Source organism: Macrotis lagotis, chromosome 5, assembly GCF_037893015.1.
Source record: "Macrotis lagotis isolate mMagLag1 chromosome 5, bilby.v1.9.chrom.fasta, whole genome shotgun sequence".
In the NCBI taxonomy this organism is placed as follows: domain Eukaryota; kingdom Metazoa; phylum Chordata; class Mammalia; order Peramelemorphia; family Peramelidae; genus Macrotis; species Macrotis lagotis.
In genome coordinates this window covers 252,339,403-252,358,534 of record NC_133662.1, presented here as the reverse complement: position 1 = coordinate 252,358,534, position 19,132 = coordinate 252,339,403, and the positions used below count along the sequence as shown (strand labels likewise).

At 41.7% G+C, this 19,132-nt stretch overlaps 1 long non-coding RNA gene across 1 annotated transcript in view; it reads right to left on the bottom strand.

Annotated features, from left to right (window-relative positions):
- Positions 1-12,518: 12,518 nt before the first annotated feature.
- LOC141488910 (uncharacterized) overlaps positions 12,519-19,132 on the bottom strand; it is a 31,521-nt gene continuing 24,907 nt past the window's right edge. Inside the window, exon 5 of the long non-coding RNA XR_012468843.1 lies at positions 12,519-18,395. This is a non-coding gene — a long non-coding RNA (uncharacterized LOC141488910). The remainder of the gene's footprint in view (positions 18,396-19,132) is intronic.

The window sequence follows — 19,132 nt, the reverse complement described above, 5'->3', positions numbered from 1 at the left end:
AAGAGAAGAACCGATTTGGTTGGAAAGTAAAGTGCGGGAAGGGGAATAATAGCTAACATAAGAACTTGGAAAGACAGATTTGACAGTTTCCGCCCCAAGGAGCTTTTAATCTAATGAGTGGCAATGGAGTTGGGGGACATGAAAACACCCATAGCTCATAATAAATATGCATTTATTAACTCTGTGCCCGGAAATTGCAAACATAAAAATAATAATAAACCAGTTCCTGCCCACAAGGAGCTTACAATGTAAACTGAAGGAGGCAATAAAGAAGGAAGCCACAACATATTCAGGAGTATGATATAGAGTAGCATGTGATAGGGATCGAGGAGGAAAGTCGAACGAGGGAAGGCATATGGAGGAGGTGGCATCCAAGCTGGGTCTCAGAAGAGAAGGATTTCCGAGAAGACAAAATACGTTCCAGGCTTGAGGTGGGGTGAAGTGTACAGGATAACATCAAAGTAGTCCAGTGTGAATGGAACAGAGTAGAATACCTGAAGGGGAGTAATGTGAAGAAGTGTTGGGGGATACCCAGAAAGGCAAAAGTTCCTGGCTTGAGGAACTCACAGTTTTATGATGGAGACAACATGAAAATGAATATGTACAAGCAAGCTATATATAGGATAAGTCGGAGATAATTAACAGAGGGAAGGCAAAAGAATTAAGGGGAATTAGCAAAGGTTTCCTGTAAAATGGGAGGGAAGCAAGAGAAGTCCGGAGACGAGAGATGAGAAGGAAAAGAATTCCAGGTATGGGGTATCGTCAGGGAAAATATCCAGGCAGGAAATGGAGGCTCCCTAAGGCTCTGTCCTGAACCTTTTTCTGCTCTCTCACTTACTTGCTCTCTCCTTATTCATTTTCAAGGATAAGCAAGGAAGTTAGATCATGAAATATGTGAAGGCAATTAAGGTGAATGAAGACTAAGAGGTAGAGAGAGAAGACCATGTTATGAAAGGTTTTCAAGATCAGGGAATTTTAGAGTTGACCCTAGAAATAAAGAGGGTCCTTTGGAATTTATGGAACATAGACTGGTGCTTTAGGAAGGTCATTTGGACAATGGAGTGAAAGATCAACTGGAAGGGGGGGGGGGACTGAAGATAGATTAGTCCCCCCAGCAGATTATTGCAATAGTCCAGGTGTGAAGTGAGAAAGAGCTGACCAGGGTGGTGACAAAGTCGGAGAACAGAAGAGGAGGTGTAGACAAGAGTTGGTAACATAGATGAATGAGATTTGGCACCTGATTGGATTTGAAGGGTGAGAGTGAGGAATTGGAGACAACAATAAGACTGATGCCCTCAACAAGAAGGAAGTTCTGAAGGAAGGATGATTTTGGAGAACACGAATGACTTTCATTTTGGATATATTGGGTTTAAGATGCCTAAAGGACATCCTCTAGGCAGTTGAGAGGTGTCAGTCTGGAGATCAGAAGAGAGGCTAGGGTTGGATTAATAGACGATAACTGAGTCCATGGGAGTTGTGGTCATCAAGAGAGAAAGAATAAGGAGAGAGTAAGTGAGAAAGCAGAAAAAGAGTTCAGGACAGAGCCTTAGGGGAACCTCCATACTGAATAGGCGTGAAACATTGGTGCCAGATGGATGCCAGCAAAGAAGAAAGAGAAGAACTGGTCATAAGGGAATAAGAAGAAATGGGATAAAGAGTGCTACACAGACCTAGAGAAAAGAGAAAAGCAAGGTGAAGAGGGTGATTGACAGAGTCAATGCAGAAGAGGTCGAGAATGATGAGGAATGAGAAGAAGCATTTGATTTGGGAAATATGAGCTCACTGGTAAGTTTGGAGAGAACAGTTTCAGTTGAATAATCGGGTAGGAAACCAGATTGCAGAGAGTTAAGAAGAGAGTAAAGGGAAAGAACTGGAGGTACCCATTATGGAAAGACTTCTCTAGTCATTTAGTCACAGAAGGGAGGAGAAATAGGAGAAAATGGAATAGGTGGATCAAGTGAGTTTTTTTGAGGCTGGGGAGACATTGGGCATAGGCAGTTAGAGTGATAGAGCACCAACTCTGCCTTCAATTCCAGACTGAGACTTTTACTAATCATGTGACCCTGGGCAAGTCACTTAATCCACCTACCTTGATTTCCTTGACTATAAAATAATAAAAGCACCTATCTCTCAGGGTTATGGTGAAGATCAAATGAGATATTTGTGAAATTTTTAGCATAGTGCCTGTCATAGTAAGAGTTTACTAATTCCCTTCCTTCTTTCCTAAACCCAAAGACCCCAACTCCTGGATGAAAGATTCACTATTGGACAAAAACTTCTAGAAAACCTGGAAAGTGATCTAGCAGAAATCAGATTTGGACCATCATCTGACATCATATACCATAATAAATTCTAAATGGATATATGATATAAATGTAAAAGATCTCATCTCAAACAAAAATTATAGAGGTCTGTAGCTTTTTGTGTTATAGACTCCTTCCTTTAGCTGTCTAGTAAAGCCTAGGGACCTCCTAATAATTGAAGGAAATTTAAATTTCAGTTAAAGGAAAATGAAAATTAAGACGTCATTTATTTTTTCCTATCCAAGTTCATGAAGATCCTAAAATTTATCTGTGAACCTCTTAAAGATCTGTGGGTTTCAAATTAAGAATGCCTGAATTCATGGAAGAGAGAAGGAGTTCTCCTATAGATAGGAAAAAATTTTCTCCAAAGAGAGAGAGAGAGACAGATACAGAGACAGAGACAGAGACAGAGACAGAAAGACAGAGAGAGAAGATAAAGTGGAAAATGTTGAACACATTAAATAGAAACGCTTTTGGACAAATAAAATCAATGAAATTAAAATGAGAAGGGAAGAAGCTGATTGGGAAAAAACCTTTGTGGCAAGATTGCTTGTTAAGAATTCTACATTCAAGATACATAGGAAAATGATACAAATATTTAAGAACAAGAATTCCCTAATAGGTTAATGGGAGTTGTGGTCATCAAGAGAAAAAGAATAAGGAGAGAGCAAGCAAGTGAGGGAGCAGAAAAAAGGTTCAGGACAGAGCCTTAGGGGGGACCTCCATACTGAATGGGCATGAAACATTGGTGCCAGATGGATGCCAGCAAAGAAGAAAGAGAGGAACTGGTCATAAAGGAGTAAGAAGAAATGGGATAAAGAGTGCTACACAGGCCTAGAGAAAAGAGAAAAGGAAGGTGGCAATAATCATATGAAAAAAATTCACTAATAATTGGGAAAATTCAGCTTATGAAAACTCATGCCCATCAGATTGGCAAAGATGATAAAAATAAAAACACAATTGTTGGCACAGCTATGAGAAGTCAGGTATAGTAGTAATGCATTTTTATTTTATTTTATTTTATTTTTTTTAGTAATGCATTTTTGATAGAGTTGTGAATGGGTCCACTATTCTGGAAAGCAATTTTGAACAAAATCCATATATCCTTAATCTGTGTAAAACCTTTGATTCAACAGTATCACTAAGAGATTTCTTTTAAAAAAAAAGGAAAGGAACCTTATAAACAAAAATATTCATAGTAACTCTTTTAGTTGTAGTAGAGAAATGGAAACAAAGGGGATGCCCATTAGAGAATGCCTGAACAAAATGTAGTATATGAATGTAATCATGCTGCAAAAAATGATGAAAGGGATGGATTCAAAGAAACTTGGAAAGCTCAAACAGGATTGATTCAAAATAAGGTAAACAGAATCAGAAGGACCATTTCAGTGATTACAATGCTAGAAAGAAAAATGACTTTGAAAAATTTAAGAATTCTGAGTAATGGAATGACCAACCACACCTCCAGAGGACTGATAGTAAAACATGATTCCCATGTCTTGACAGAGAGGTAAATCAATGTGTGGTTATAATGTGGAGCTGATGTGTTAATTTATTTTACTCTACTATGTTTATGATTGCAGGGTGGAATATAAAAAAATGGAGGGGAGTATAATTAGGGAGCAGGGCTAATAATGATTGCACTGCTAAAAAAAAACCCCAAATGATGAGTGTCGATGAAATATTTTTGTTTTAAATAGAGAAAAGGGACCTGAGCGGGGTGTCTTGCCACATCTTTCCATTTAAAAAATTAAGAAACTGAGGCAAAAGGAATTTAATGGACTTCCCCAGGGCTATATTGCTAGTGTTTAAAGTATGATTTGAACTGAGGTCTTCCTGATTCCAAGTTGGATACTCTATCCTCTGCATCATACTTCTCATTCTTCATCCATTTCACCTTTTTTTTTTTGTATAGATAGCCCATTTTAATCATATCCAACTCTTGGGGTTTTCTTGGTAAAGATACTAGAATGGTTTGCTATTTCCTTTTCCAGGTCATTTTTAAAGATGAGGACACTGAGGCAATCAGGGTGAAATGACTTGCCCAGGGTCACAGAGCTAGTAAGTATCTGAGACTGGATTTGAACTCAGGTCTTCTCACTCTGGTTCTAGAAATCTATCCATTGCTCTGCCTGGTTGCCCTATGAATAGCTAGGCAGATCTCTTTCTTTGTCATGATTATGGATCTTACTCATTTTTTTAATCTTAATAATGTTTTTTTCCAATTACACGCAGAAATAGTTTTCAACATTCATTTTTATAAAATGTTCTCCCTCCTCTCTCTCCCTGCCTCCCTCCCAAGACAGCAAGTAACCTGATAGAGATTATACATGCACAACCATGCCAAACCTATTTGATGGATCTTATTCATTAAGCTCTGCTGTGTTCCAGGGCCTAATATCATCCGTAGCTATGATACATAAATGGAAGCCATCTCATTTATAATGGAAGGCGCTGGCTCCAGAGAGGAGAAGGGATGCACCCAGTGTAAGGCAGCTGCTACGTGAAGGAGAATGAGCTGGGCTCAGACCCGAGGCTTTCCACTCCCCCACACCCTCTGCCTCTCACTACTCTGTGTCCGAAATAGAAATCTGTGGTTTCCGGGCTTATGTCACTGTTCTTATGAGGGGCCGAAAAGTCCAAAGAAAACAAACACTCTGTCAGATGTTAATCATCAGCCTACAGACACAAACTTGACCAGCCCATAGGTCTGAGTGGTTTTTTGGCCAAGCATTGTCTAATTGTGGGGATTTTCCACTCTGCTTTGGATGGAACACTAAACCAGTAAGACCTGAGGTCATCCTTTTGGGGATTTTGCTTCCTGGTCTAATCATGGTCCTGTGGGCACAACTGAATGCCACCTTGGTGGCTCTTGCATTTCATCCCAGCCTCCTTTGAGACCACATTGTGGTGGCGATAAGCTTGACCAGTGTAGCACAGAGTACAATGGAAAGAGCAAGAGATTGTAAGTCAGGAGACCTGGGTTCAGATTCCACCTCTTTCATTTATCCATGTGTGATCTGAACCATTCATTAAACCTCTCTGGGTCTCAGTTTCCTCATCTATAAAATGAGGGGCTTGACCTAGCTGGCCTTTGGAGTTTCTGCTATTTCTAGACTCGAGATCCTTTGATACAAATTTTGGCAGATCCTGGAAAGGTTTCATTGGGGACGACCTTAATACCATGTTAGTCCAGGGCCCAACACAGGTTAGAGGAGCAAAATTCATCACCCCATTGACCAAAGAGAGATGATGTCTCTGGCAAAAGCAGCTTTTGGAGGCTGTCGATCGATTTGATTCAATAGTTATTGAACATCTAATATGTTCCAGGTTTCTATAATTTCTAGGTCCATCGGCCACACGTCTCTTGATTCCCCAGTCATTTTATCTGCTCCCCTGTCCATGCCCTCCATGGGTCCCCAGCTTTGGAATTCTGGAACCAGAATCACATAGAACTGCCTTTGATCCTAGACTGGGTTTGTCAGTCTCACTTCCTTGTAGCTCCACTCACCCTTCCTATAGCTTCGCAAACCAAAATAGCCCTTCCTGGTCACTCCTCTTAACATGTGTATACCTATACATATGTGTCCATACTTCTACATGTGTGTGCATCCATATATCCCACCAAACTATAAACTTGTTGGGGCCAAGGACTCTCTCTACTTTCATAGCTATATTTCCAGTGCATAGCACATAATATGTCCTTAATGTTTTTCCATTCATTCATTCAGTCAGTCTACAATAGGGGTGGCTCCTTCCTGACAAAATCCTTTGTCCTAGGAGTCTGCCAAGAAACATCAAGTGTGCCCCCTCTTGACCCCTTGTCTTAACCAGAAGGAATGTTGGCACTTGGGATGGCAGAGGAGGAAGGAATGGCCCCCGGACTCTCTTCCTCTACCCCCAAAGGTGGATAGAGGAGGTGGAGGGGGCAGCCATGGCAACAGGGAAATTGAGGCTTCAGGAGAGGGGCACAAGAGAGACGGGAAGCCCATTGTCTTCCCGTAGGCACATCTCTGGCAATAGTCATCCTTGCTGCTATTTGGCTGTTTCATTTTATTGGACTCTTCATGACCTCGTACAAACCGTACTGTCCACAGGTTTCTTGGTGGAGGTTCTGGAGTGGTTTGCCCTTTCCTTCACCAATGGATTAAGGGAAACAGAGGTTAAGTGACCCAAGGTTACACAGCAAAAATGTGAGGGTGAATTTGAACTCAGGTCTTCTTGACTTCAAACCTGGCTGGAGCCTGTCCACTGAGCCAGCCAGCTGCCTCCATTAGCCATCCTTGGTCCCAAGTTATTCATTTAGAGATAGATGGACCCTCAGAGGCCAGCCAACCCAACCTCTTCGTTTCATAGACTCCAAGGATGTGTGATGATTTATTTCTCCAGATGATACAGGTGGGATCAGAGAGAAGACTTTAACCTAGGTCCAGGGTCAGTGCTCTTTCCATTGGGCTATCCTACCTCCTTGTTTTGCTCACAAACTCCAAAAACATTCAGCCAGAGCACTGAGGCTGAAGCAACAGCAGTCCCCACTTGACTGGCACCTGCCACAGGTGTGACGCTGGGGAGACAGACCCAGATGGCATGGGCCACCCCCCAGGATTATTCTCCTCCCACATCGGAATCACAAAGTGCTTCTCTTCCCTGCTTCCCATCCCTAGGACAGATAGTTGTGAGAAAGAGTCTCTTATCAGAAAGTAAACAAGGCAGGGAGGTGGCACAGTGGATAGAGCTCCGGCTCTGGACTCGAGAGGATCTGGGGACAACTCCAGCCTCAGATACTTTCTAGATCTGTGGCACTGGGCAAGTGACTTGACCCCAATTGCCTTCCCCCAAAACAAAAAAGGAAAGTGAAAAAATCTGAGTTTCCTCATTTCCCTTCCTGACATCCAGAAGGCTGGCAGATGAACAGAGAGTACTTTATAAACTCTGTCCTCAGATGGTTCTTGAGGAAGCCGTCAAAGAGCTGGCAATTGTATCCCTAGCCTGGAAAAGGGGAGTTTGGGTCTTTGAGTTTTGGTATTTTTAATTTTTAATTTTTGCAAGGCTTTGGTGTTAAGTGCCTTTCCCAAGGTCACACAGCTAGGTAATTATTAAGTGTCTAAGGTTGGATTTGAACTCAGGTCCTCCTGAATCCAAGATCCATGCTCTATCCACTGCACCACCTAGCTGCCCCCGGGTCTTTGGGCTTTAACCAAGACCAGAGACCTCCATTGCTATCATATTGGAATTCCCCACTGACAGCTGGTCTGGACCTCAGAGTCTCCATCCTCAAAATCACAATGAGGCATTCTGCATCTAGATAAAGGCCCAAGTTTAAATCTGGCCTTAGACACTTCCTAGCTGCCATGACTCTGGGCAAATCACTTAACCTCTGTTTTCCTCAGTTTCCTCCTCTGTAAAATGGGGATAATATTAGGACCTATCCCAGAGTTGCTAGGAGGTTTCATTGAGACATTTTGCAAACCTTAGAACCCTCTGTGTTTTGTCTCTGATGATGATGATGATGATGATGATGATGATGGAGGCAAATGAAAAGGCCCCTTTGTTAGGTAGTGAGTCTCTGCTTGCTTAAGGTACAAAAGGCATTCTGGGTGACACCATAGAATCTCCAAGATATTTAGGGCATTGACCAGAAGAAGCTTAGAAACTAGAAGGCAGCTGAGAGAGAAGCGGGGGCTTCACAGAATCATCAAAAATAACATCCAGCACACCTGTCATGATCATCTGATCTTCTCTCGAACCTCCTTTTGCCATTTACAAAACAGAGATTGTGCTAAATGACCTCCTAGGCTCCTTTCAGACTTAAATCTATGGTCTTGTCATCCTATCATCTCCAATGAGGGAGAAGTAGTGATCTTCCAAGGCAGCCTGTTCCATTTGGGGAATAATTCTAATTATAACATGTTTTCCTCCCCAAATCAACCTAAATTGTTTTCTTTGAAACCCCTAATTGCTCTTTCCTCTGGGATGATGAAGAGCAAATGTACTCCATCTACCATTTGACACCTTTCCAAATACTTACAAAGGCCTCCCTGCCTTTACCAGCTTCAAACCTTCTCTTCCTCAGGTTAATTCTCCCCAGCTCTTTCAACACCACCTCATATGGCCATCCTGGCTCCCTCCCTTTGGACAGCCTCCAACTTGTCAATGTTGTTAGTAAAATATGTCCAGAATTAAACACGCTTCTTCAGATGTTTGTTATGTTAAGTTATGTTATGGCAGCAGAGGACAGAGAGACTACCGCCAGCCCCCAGGAGTCAGGTGCTGGAACCCCCTTAAACTACTCTCTAAGAGAACTGATTGTTAACATTTTCAAAGTGAACATTTACACCTCAGAAATCTGCAAAGGCTACAAATCATGGTTTGAATTATGTTTTTTGTGGATTGTCTAGGCTTCAAGGAAGGATGGAAAAAATGTTATTAATGCAGTTAACTTAAAAGTGTGTCCTATGACCTCACTCCACTGCTTCTCCAGGTGAGAGTTAAATATTTACCAGAATATCACTGCATATTTCCTACTAAATCAGATACTAAATATCTCCTAAGGAAACTAAGGTTTTTGGGTTGCCGTATTTTGCAGGTCACTGAAATTTTCAGCTCTTTCTCCCAAAAGCTGTTGTCCATCCATGACTTCCTTCATCTTATACTTGTGAAGTCAGCATTTTGAACCAGTGAAGAACTCTTACATTTAATTCTATTATATTTTCATCTGTCATTTTATTGGTGTTGTTTTAATGAGGCAAGTCAAAGGCAATGAAGAGGTGGACCATAGGTGGGACAGAGCATCAAAGCTCCAGAGAAGATGCACTTAAGCAGATATATCAACCACAAAGGTGGACTAGTCATATAAAGAGAGGAAAGGGTAAGAAATGGACACTTCATAGGTGCATGGGTGCCTAGATGAAAAGATCTAGCAGAGTGGGCAAACTCCATGGAGTATCTGTAAAATTCCATGAATAAGAATCATACAGGAGGAGAATACATAAATGGGCTGCAATCTGCCCCACTAACAGAATTGCATAAGGTAAGCAAAGATCAGCTTATTTGATTCAATCCTTTAGGCTCTAGCTTGTTAAAAATCTGTGGGGATCTTGACTTTGAAACCATAACCCATTTATCTCATTCAGTTTTGGGTCACTTAGAAATTTCGCAAGCATCCATCTCTGTCTTATTTTGATATTAAAATGTTGGATAAAGGGTGGCTAGGTGGTGCAGTGGATAGAGCACTGGTCCTGGAGTCAGGAGTACCTGAGTTCAAATCTGGCCCCAGACACTTACTAATGACCTAGCTGTGTGGCCTTGAGCAAGCCACTTAACCCCATTACCTTGCAAAAACCTTAAAAAAAATGTTGGATGACACAAAACCAAAGGCTGATCCCTGAGGCACTCCAGTAGAGAGTTCCTTCCAGGGGCAGCTAGGTGGCATAGTGGATAAAGCACTGGCCTTGGAGTCAGGAGTACCTGGGTTCAAATCTGGTCTCAGACACTTAATAATTACCTAGCTGTGTGGCCTTGGGCAAGCCACTTAACCCCATTTGCCTTGCAAAAAAAAAAAAACCTAAAAAAAAAGAAAAAAAAGAGTTTCTTCCAAGTTGACGTTGAACCTTCCAGGATTATTTGGTAGATCTGAACCTGCCACTAGCTCTGAATCTTTGTTCCTTTACTATTTTCTAGTCGGCATTTATCTGTCTTGTTCACAAGAATAGTATAAAAGACTTTACCAAATGAGCTGCTGAAATCAAAGCATAATTTGTTGACAGAATGTCCCCTAATTAACCAATCTGAATACTCTGGGGGGTGGGGGAGACAAGCAAGGAAGTTAGTCTGGCATGACCTGGCACAAATCATTCTAGATTTCAGTTTGGAACTCTGCCTAAAAAGGTGACTGAGCTATCCATACCCATTAATTCAGCAATGACCTCAAGAAAGTTGGAGATGGAAACAAAAGTATAATGCATATCAAGGTACTCATAACAGCAGTCTTTGTGTTAGCAAAGACCTGGACATAAAATGGGTGTTCATTCATGAAATGGTTAAAAGAACAAGGTTATAGGAGTGCAGTGGGATATTATTGTGAAATAAGAATGGATGGATGGAAAAAAAACATTTATTAAGTGCTTACTGTATAAAAGCACAATGCTAAGTCCTGGGGATAACAAATGCCAAAGCAAAAATAGTCCATGCCCTAAGTGAGTTTACATTCTAATGGTGGAGATAACACAAACAGTGAAGAGACATTTTGTAGATTATAGTTCGAATGTGGAAGTCAACATAGAAAGAGGAGTGGTGACTAGGGAAGAATATTTTGATTTGGAAAGTTAAAGAATGATAAATCAGGCTATAGGGGAAGTAAATGGACACACCCAGTCTAGGAACAATAGCAGAATTGATTGGATCATAGTTCATGATTTCAGAACTGGAGTAGGAAAAGGAAGAATAAAGTTATAGCAGGAGAAGAGCTGACAAGACTATGGAAAAGATGACTGGAAATTTCAGGGAAGTGTGGGAAGATGTATACAACTGATGTAGAGTAAATGTAACAATGGACATGCTCACCATAATGATGTGAAGGAAAACACCCAAAGTCCCTCCACAACTCTTACTTCTCTTTCTCTACATCTACATCTACATCTACATCTACATCTACATCTATATCTATCATCTATCTAATCTATATCTATATCTAATCTGTCTATGTTTATGTCTATGTCTACATCTACATCTACGTCTATGTCTATGTCTATGTCTATATCTATAGATATGATATCTATATGTATATCTAGTATATGCATATATATTTACATGTATATATCTAATATCTAATATATTAATTATGTAATTATCAATTATATTAATATATTAATTTTAATTATATTAATTATATAGAAATAACACATGAATTTTAACTATATATTATTAATTATATGGATAATATGAATAATATTATATATTAATTTTAATTCTATATTAAGTAATATGATTGATTATATAGTAGTAATAATAATATTGATATATTATATAAATATGTAAGAAGAAGGCCACACAGGGTCTAGGAAGAAGACAAGTGGGGCACTAGGAATTTGTGTCTCATCTCCAAGCTGAGTACTGGAGTAGCTATCCATTTACCCAGTCTAAATAGAGAGGTCCGCTGGCTTCCAGGACATGAAAGGTCATCTTCCCAGATGCCCCAGCTCCTGACCGCTGCCCACGACTCTGGTGATTCAGGCTAGGACAAAAGCTCTCACCAGAAGGAAGCTTGAGAGCTCTGCTAAGGCTTGTCAGATTGCAGGCAGGGGCAGGAGGAGGGGACGGAAGGAGTTTGGGGTGCTGTTGTTGTCTTCATCACTCTGCTGACTGACATCAAGGAACTCAGGAGAGAAAGGGGAATGAACGGCTGGCCAAAGAGAAGGCATCTGAGACCAGGGTTGGGATTTCTAGAGCATGTTATACCTTCTAATGAAGGTATATTTAGCCTTTGTTTGGCCAAGAACAGAGAGGACAAGGTGGGGAGTGAGGAAGGTCACAGACTCACACACACACACACACACACAGACACAGACACACACAGACACAGACACACACACACACAGACACACACAGACACACACAGACACAGACACACACACACACACACACAGACACACACAGACACACACAGACACAGACACACACAGACACAGACACACAGACACACAGACACACACACACACACAAACACACAAACACACACACACACACACACACACACACACACACACACTGACACATTTGGCTGGTGACTTGCATATAATAATAGCTAGTTTTTATATGGCCCCTAAGGCTAAAGCACTGTTATCTCTCTGGGAGGTAGGTACTTTTATTGTCTCCGTTTTTCCAAATGAGAAAATTGAGGCAGATCATGGTTAAGTGACTTACCCAGGGTCACTCAGCTACATCCTGTCCGAAGCAAGATTTGAACTTGGGTGCTCCTGACTTCAGATCCAATGATTTAACCAATGATCTAAAGCCCCAAAGGAGTTTTAATTCGAAAAGGAAGAGAAAAAAACTTAATTCTATGAAGACCAATGAAAAACTCCTCTATATAATACAGGAAGAAGAAATGAATGGAGGGAGTGAATGGGAACATTTCTCTTTTTTAAAATTTATTTCTTTATTTTGAATTTTACAATTTTTCCCCTAATCTTGTTTCCTTCCCCCCCACCCCCACAGAAGGCAGTCTGGTAGTCTTTGTTTTGAATGGAAAGATTTCTAAAGCAAATTGATTTCCCAGGTAGACCCTGAAACTGAAGACAGCAGTCTAAATGGCCTCTGAGGTCCCATCCCTCCAAGCAAAGCCCAATTTCTCCACTGGCTACAAGCAGGGAAACTGGTTCAATAGCAAACCAGACACGATACAGGCCAGAGTTAGCAAAAGGTTAAAATAACTGATTTTCTCCATCATGCTTCTCCCTATTTGAGGTTGAAAAGACAACTGGGGACAAGCAGAAACTCTGAAGTTAGGGGACCTGGGTTCTAATTTCACCTCTGGTGTTTGCTTCCTATGTTTGTTCATTCATTTGTTGTCCTTCATTATCAAAGAAGCCCATGACATCAGGGAAGTGATCCATGGCAAGCACATGTTTTGTATGTGAGCTCAGATAAATTACTTTACTTTCCAGGTAAATTGTTTCTCAAATGAAAAATGAAGGTGTTGGGGCAGCTAGGTAGTGAGTGCAGTGGATAGACCATTGGTCCTGGAGTCAGGAGGACCTGAGCTCCTATCCAGCCTCAGACACTTAATATTTGCCTACCTGTGTGACCGTGGGCAAGTCACTTAACCCCATTGCCTTAAATAAATTTTTTTAAAAGAAAAGAAAAATGAATGTGTTAAATTAAATGGCCTCCAAGGTCTCTTATGGCTCTAAATTTATGATGCTCAGGACCTATCATGTAACTATTTGGGGAACCAAGAGAGCATGAACCTCCCTGGGTTCTTTGCAGAGGTAGGGGACTACAGGTGTGAGATGCTGCATCTACTGTCAGATTCTCCTGATGTGTGAACTTAGTTTTGCTAAGGTTTATTTGGTTTTTAACCTTTGTTTCAAGGAATGATTCAGTGGGTTAGGGGAAGGGTATATTGAGAAATGATAGTGAAGTAAAAGCAGAAGATGCCAGTAAAAACAATTGATGTGGCCAATCGAGAGACCACAGGAGACCGGGGAGTCCTTTTCTTTTGAAGGTTATTGAAGGCCTCCAAATGAGAACAGATGATAAGTGCAGAGTCTCCGTTGGCCAGGGTTTAAGAGAAGAGACTTGAGTGTTTACTTGCCTAGGGAAGCAAGCCAGAAGGATTTTGTGTAGGGGAAGAGGGGAGCTAGGTTGTGGGGCTGATCATTCAGCCACATATATGGATCCGCACACATCCCCTATACTGGCTGTAGACAAACTTATGGAAACAAGACAGCAGCACTTTTCTTATGGGGGGCTTTGTGGTTGGGCACATATCCTGCAGATGCACATGCTCAAGTCCCCCAGCCCACCCCAGGAAATCAAACAGAGAAGTGTTTGTCTTGGGGTGGATTCCATGACATCAACATACTAAAGAGAGCCTTGGGACTCCTTCAAGAATCTTACCATTTCTGTCTGCTCACCCTTGCCCTATGGCTAACATAAACCTTCAGGTTAATTCTCCATTTCTGACCTCCTTCATCCCTATCATTTAAACCCTCTGTTCCCCATCTTTTCCTTTCCTTCTTCCCTCCCTATCTTTGTTAATCATTTCAGTCATGTCTGACTCTTTGTTATCCCATTTGGAATTTTCTTGGCAGAAATCCTGGAAAGTTTTGCCACCTCCTTCTCCAGCTCACATAACTATTGAGGAAACTGAGGCAAATAGGTGAAGTAACTAGTAAATGTCTGAGACCAGATTTGAACTCCCGAAGATGAACCTTCTGACTCTGGGTCCAGGAGTCTATCCACAGTGCCGGTGCTCATCTCTATTCAAAGATAGAATGTAAGCTCCCTGAGGGCAGGGACAGTTTGATTTTTGTCTTTGAATCTCCAGCACCCAGTACAAAGTCTGGCAATGGTAGGTGCTTAACAATGATTGTTGATTGGACAGATTGCTTCACCTCAGCTCTATGTCACTGCCTTTTTCTCTCTCTGTGTATGCTTGGACCACCCTCTTTATCCTAAGAGTCTTTCCATCTTCTTGCATCTCCTGAAGCATCACATAAATGAAGGTGAACAAAGGGATGAGGTAGAGGGAGATGGGTAGGAGGCAGAGGGCGGTCAAGGCAGGTGGGTAACTCAGAGATTTGAAGGAAGGAAAGAAGTCTTGAGAGAGAGGAAGGAGTATTATCTATTCCATTAGAGAGAGCTCCTCAGCCTTGGAATCACAGGTCTCAGTGAGCAGGCCAGGGAAAGCCCACCTCTCTCCTACTTGACTGTGCAATGGATCCCCAAGGCTCTGTGTTTTCAAAAGTCAGGGCTTTCCCACCCTGTTCCCCAAGGGAACCTCAAGTTTTTAGAGGTGACTGACAACCTCCCTTATCTCCCCCTCATCATCACCTGCCTTGCCCTGGGGAATTTCCCAGTGACTTGTCAGTTAAGAGAATTTGAATCTGCCCTAGGCCACCCCAGACCAGTGGCGGAGATGCCAGAGGAAGTTCCATTGGGAATGGCAAGTAAAAAGAGCCTGGGAAAGGGACTAAATCTTTCAAGTGAGGGGATTGGATTGGATGACCTCTGAGATTCCTTCTGGCTCTGGATTTGTGACCCTAAGATTCTATACCTCAGGTCAAATCCTCCCCCTCCCACTTACAACCTGCATGACCATGGGCAAATAACTTTACCTCATTGGTCCTCAGTTTCCTCATCTGTAAATTGATGAGTGTTGGACTCAATGGTCCAGTTCTAGAGTTCTGATCCTCTCAGTTCCAGATGTTATCTTATCTTCTGGGAGGACGACAGGATAGCTTCCTACCTGGTGTGAGCCCTATTCCTGTTCTGAAAGTTCTCCATTGGTGCCACATTACCCAGAAAGAAGATGGCCATTCTCCATTGATTAGAGTCTCAGAGTCCAAGTCCCCAATTACTGGCTTTCATTCAATTGAAGAGCATTGGATGTTTATCATGTAAAGAAGTGAATGGAAGGTTCCTCCACCCACTTTTTTACACTTGATTATCCGAAGGGGTGGATTCCCTGAACCAGGAAGATCTGGATTCAAGCCCTACTTCTGGCATACATTGGTTTAAGAACCCTGGTATAGTAACTTTAAGTCTCAATTTCCCCAAGATTCTAAATTGCAGAAAAGATTCCAATCTGCATGGACAGAGAGAAGCTCTCATCCCTCATCTCTTAGCTCTCATCCCTCCCTTAGCCAAATTTTAGACAACCATAGAAGAGGTGGGTAAAGGAGACACAAAGGTGCCCCTAAAGATTAGCTGGCCTGCATTCCTTCATTGCTTCTTATTCTGGGGAAAGAGAATACTTTGGTCCTTTCAGAGCTGTGAACCCAGGGCTAGATGTGCTATAGGACAAGACAGAGACTTTCTCTAGGAGCTTTGCCCCACTGTCATCCTGTCTCCTTAAATCTCCTTTCATCCTAGAATGTCCCAGAGTATTCTAGAATGTCCTAGAATTTTTAGAAGCATGGTTTTCAATATGGTAGGGGAAGATATGAGGACCTCTTTAATTTTTAAAAATTAAATTTTAGGGGCGGCTAGGTGGCGCAGTGGATAAAGCACCGGCCCTGGAGTCAGGAGGACCTGGGTTCAAATCCGGTCTCAGACACTTAATAATTACCTAGCTGTGTGGCCTTGGGCAAGCCACTTAACCCCATTTGCCTTGCAAAAAACTAAAAAAAAAAAAAAGAAATGTAGTAAATTGGGAAACAATCTTTACAACTAATGTTTCTAACAAAGGACTCATTTCTAAAATATACAGAGAACTGAATCATATTTTTTGAAAGAAAAAGCCATTCCCCATTTGACAAATGGTCAAAAGATATGCAAAGAAAATTTACAGATGAGATCAAAGCAGTCCATAGTCATATAAAAATTGCTCTAAATCATTATTAGAGAAATGCACATCAAAGCTTCTCTGAGGTACCACTCATACCTCTCAGACTGGCCAATATGGCCAGAAAGGATAATGATCATTGTTGGAAGGGCTGTGAGAAATCTGGCAAACTAATACATTGTTGGTGGAGCTGTGAACTCATCCAACCTTTCTGGAGAGAAATTTTCAACTACGCCCAAAGGGCAATAAAAATGTGCATACCCTTTGATCCAGCAATACCACTACTGGGTCTATACCCTGAAGAGATGATGGAAAAAGGTGAAAACATCACTTGTACAAAAATATTCATAGCAGCCCTGTTTATGGTGGCAAAGAATTGGAAATCAAGTAAATGTCATTCAATTGGGGAATGGCTTAGCAAACTGTGGTATATGTATGTCATGGAACACTATTGTTCTATTAGAAACCAGGAGGGATGGGAATTCAGAGAAGCCTGGAGGGATTTGCATGAACTGATGCTGAATGAGATGAGCAGAATCAGAAAAACACTGTATACCCTAACAGCAACATGGGGGCGATGATCAACCTTGATGGACTCACTCATTCCATCAGTGCAACAATCAGGGACAGTCTGGGACTATCTGTGATGGAGAATACCATCTGTATCCAGAGAAAGAACTGTGGAGTTTGAACAAGGACTATTACCTTAAATGTAGGAAAAACCTGATATTTTATTGTCTGATCTTGCTATCTCTTGTACTTTGTTTCTTCCTTAAGGATATGATTTCTCTCTCATCACACTCAATTTGGATCCATGTATACCATGGAAACAATGTAAAGACTGGCAAATTGCCTTCTGTGGGGGGTGGGGGAGGGAAGTAAGATTAGGGAAAAAATTGTAAAACTCAAAATAAATAAAATCTTAAAAAATTAATTAAATTAAATTTAAAAAAATTATTGCTTTCTTTTTTCTCTCTCTTTTTTAGGTTTTCTTGCAAGGCAATGGGGTTAAGTGACTTGCCCAAGGCCACACAGTTAGGTAATTATTAAGTGTCTGAGGCCGCATTTGAACTCAGGTCCTCCTGACTCCAGGGCCAGTGCTCTATCCACTGTGTCACCTAGCTGCCCCTGCTACCTTTTCTTAATTTTATTTCTCAACCACCCACAGACCAAATCTTCCCTTGTGACAACAAAGACCAATTAAGCAAAAATATTGGATACAGAAACTTCTTCCAATAATATATATATGTATATATATATATATATATACCATTCTGTCCTAATAGCTCCCCAACTCCCTCTACATATTTTTTAAAATTAAAAATTGTGTAAACCCTTCTTCTCTCTTGAACAGAAGGATAGATTGGTATCCGCTGATTGTTGACCTAAAACAACTCTTAAGAATGCAGTGATGCTTTTCAATATATTTGCATTTTGCAAATCTATCTATCTATATATATATGTATATGATTGATGCACATTAGGAAAATGGCCTGGGACCAGGTGGATTATCCATTCAGACTACAAAAAGGCAAGTTTGCTAAAACCCAAAATGGCAGCACTTGATGAGCATGTGGCTTTTGAGACTATTTGAAAGAATTCCAAGGCCCCCCTATGTGTCCAATATACACATGGGGACCAAGCACTGTGATAGAATTGTTCCATCTGTGGCCAGCTATGATTGAGTGACAAAAACACAGAACATTGCATAGGACAGCATATGCCTAAGGCATAATAAGAGAGAATATGCCTGAAGCTTTTATGTACTTTCCAACATAAGAGATGAGGGTAATCTGGTAACTGGTCACATAAGATGACAGTCTTTTCAAATTGATCATGGCATCCTAAATTATTTCCTTGGAGTTATAATTTTGCAGAATTCTCCTCTAGGGAGGGCCTTCAGAACCTCCTCGGTTGGGTTGGCCTACAGGGTCTCCCTGCTGGTGATGGTCTTCACACTGGAAATGACTTTCAGAGTCTCCTCAGTGGTTACAAATCTCCATCTTTGGAGGATAGAAAAGATTTTGACACGAGCTTCCACTCATTGAGAGGTGACTCTGGGGTCCACAGCTGCCCACCTGGAGCTAAAAAGAGGGGAGGCAATGAAATGATTGCTGGGCCTCCTCATCTGGTTTATAAACTAATTGAGGGCCATTGTCCTCTAGAGAGGAGCTGAGCAGGAAGGAAGGGAGGAGGAGGGCTTATGTAAAAGAGGAAATCCCCCTGGGCTTGGCTAATGGTTCTCCTGTTGGGCTACTTTGCTTCCCTATTGCCTCCGCTGTCTCCACCAGAGGCTCAACTGCTTCCCTGGGATTGAGGTCACCTGGCTTTGATCAGAAGGGACCCAGCCCAGACCAAGGGTCACATAGGGGTAAGAAGGCTTCAACAGCTGAGCCAGACTCAGAGTCAAGGCTACTGTCCCAATAGCTCTGGACCTTGGGGTAGCTAGATTCTGAGCACCAGAGCTGGGGTCCCAGGAAGGATTCTTCTGCCTGGACCCCGTAGTACCCACCTCCAGTCCTTCTGCCTCCATGTCATTGTGTGGATTAGAACACAAGCTCCCTCCCTACCCAAGATGCCAAGAGCTTAGGAAACTGTGGCATGGGGTGGGACTTTTAATGGTTTTGGCTTCCTATCCCCCTAATTCCCACTCTTCTGGCCTGGAAACATGGCTATTCAAATGCCTCACTCAGAGCACCCTATAGTTGACTAAGAACACTTGATATAGTGAAAAAACAGATCAAGGTTCAAATCTCCATTGTGTGTCACCTCTCAGGGACTCAGTTTCCTCATCTATAAAATGAGGGACGTTGGTCTAGAA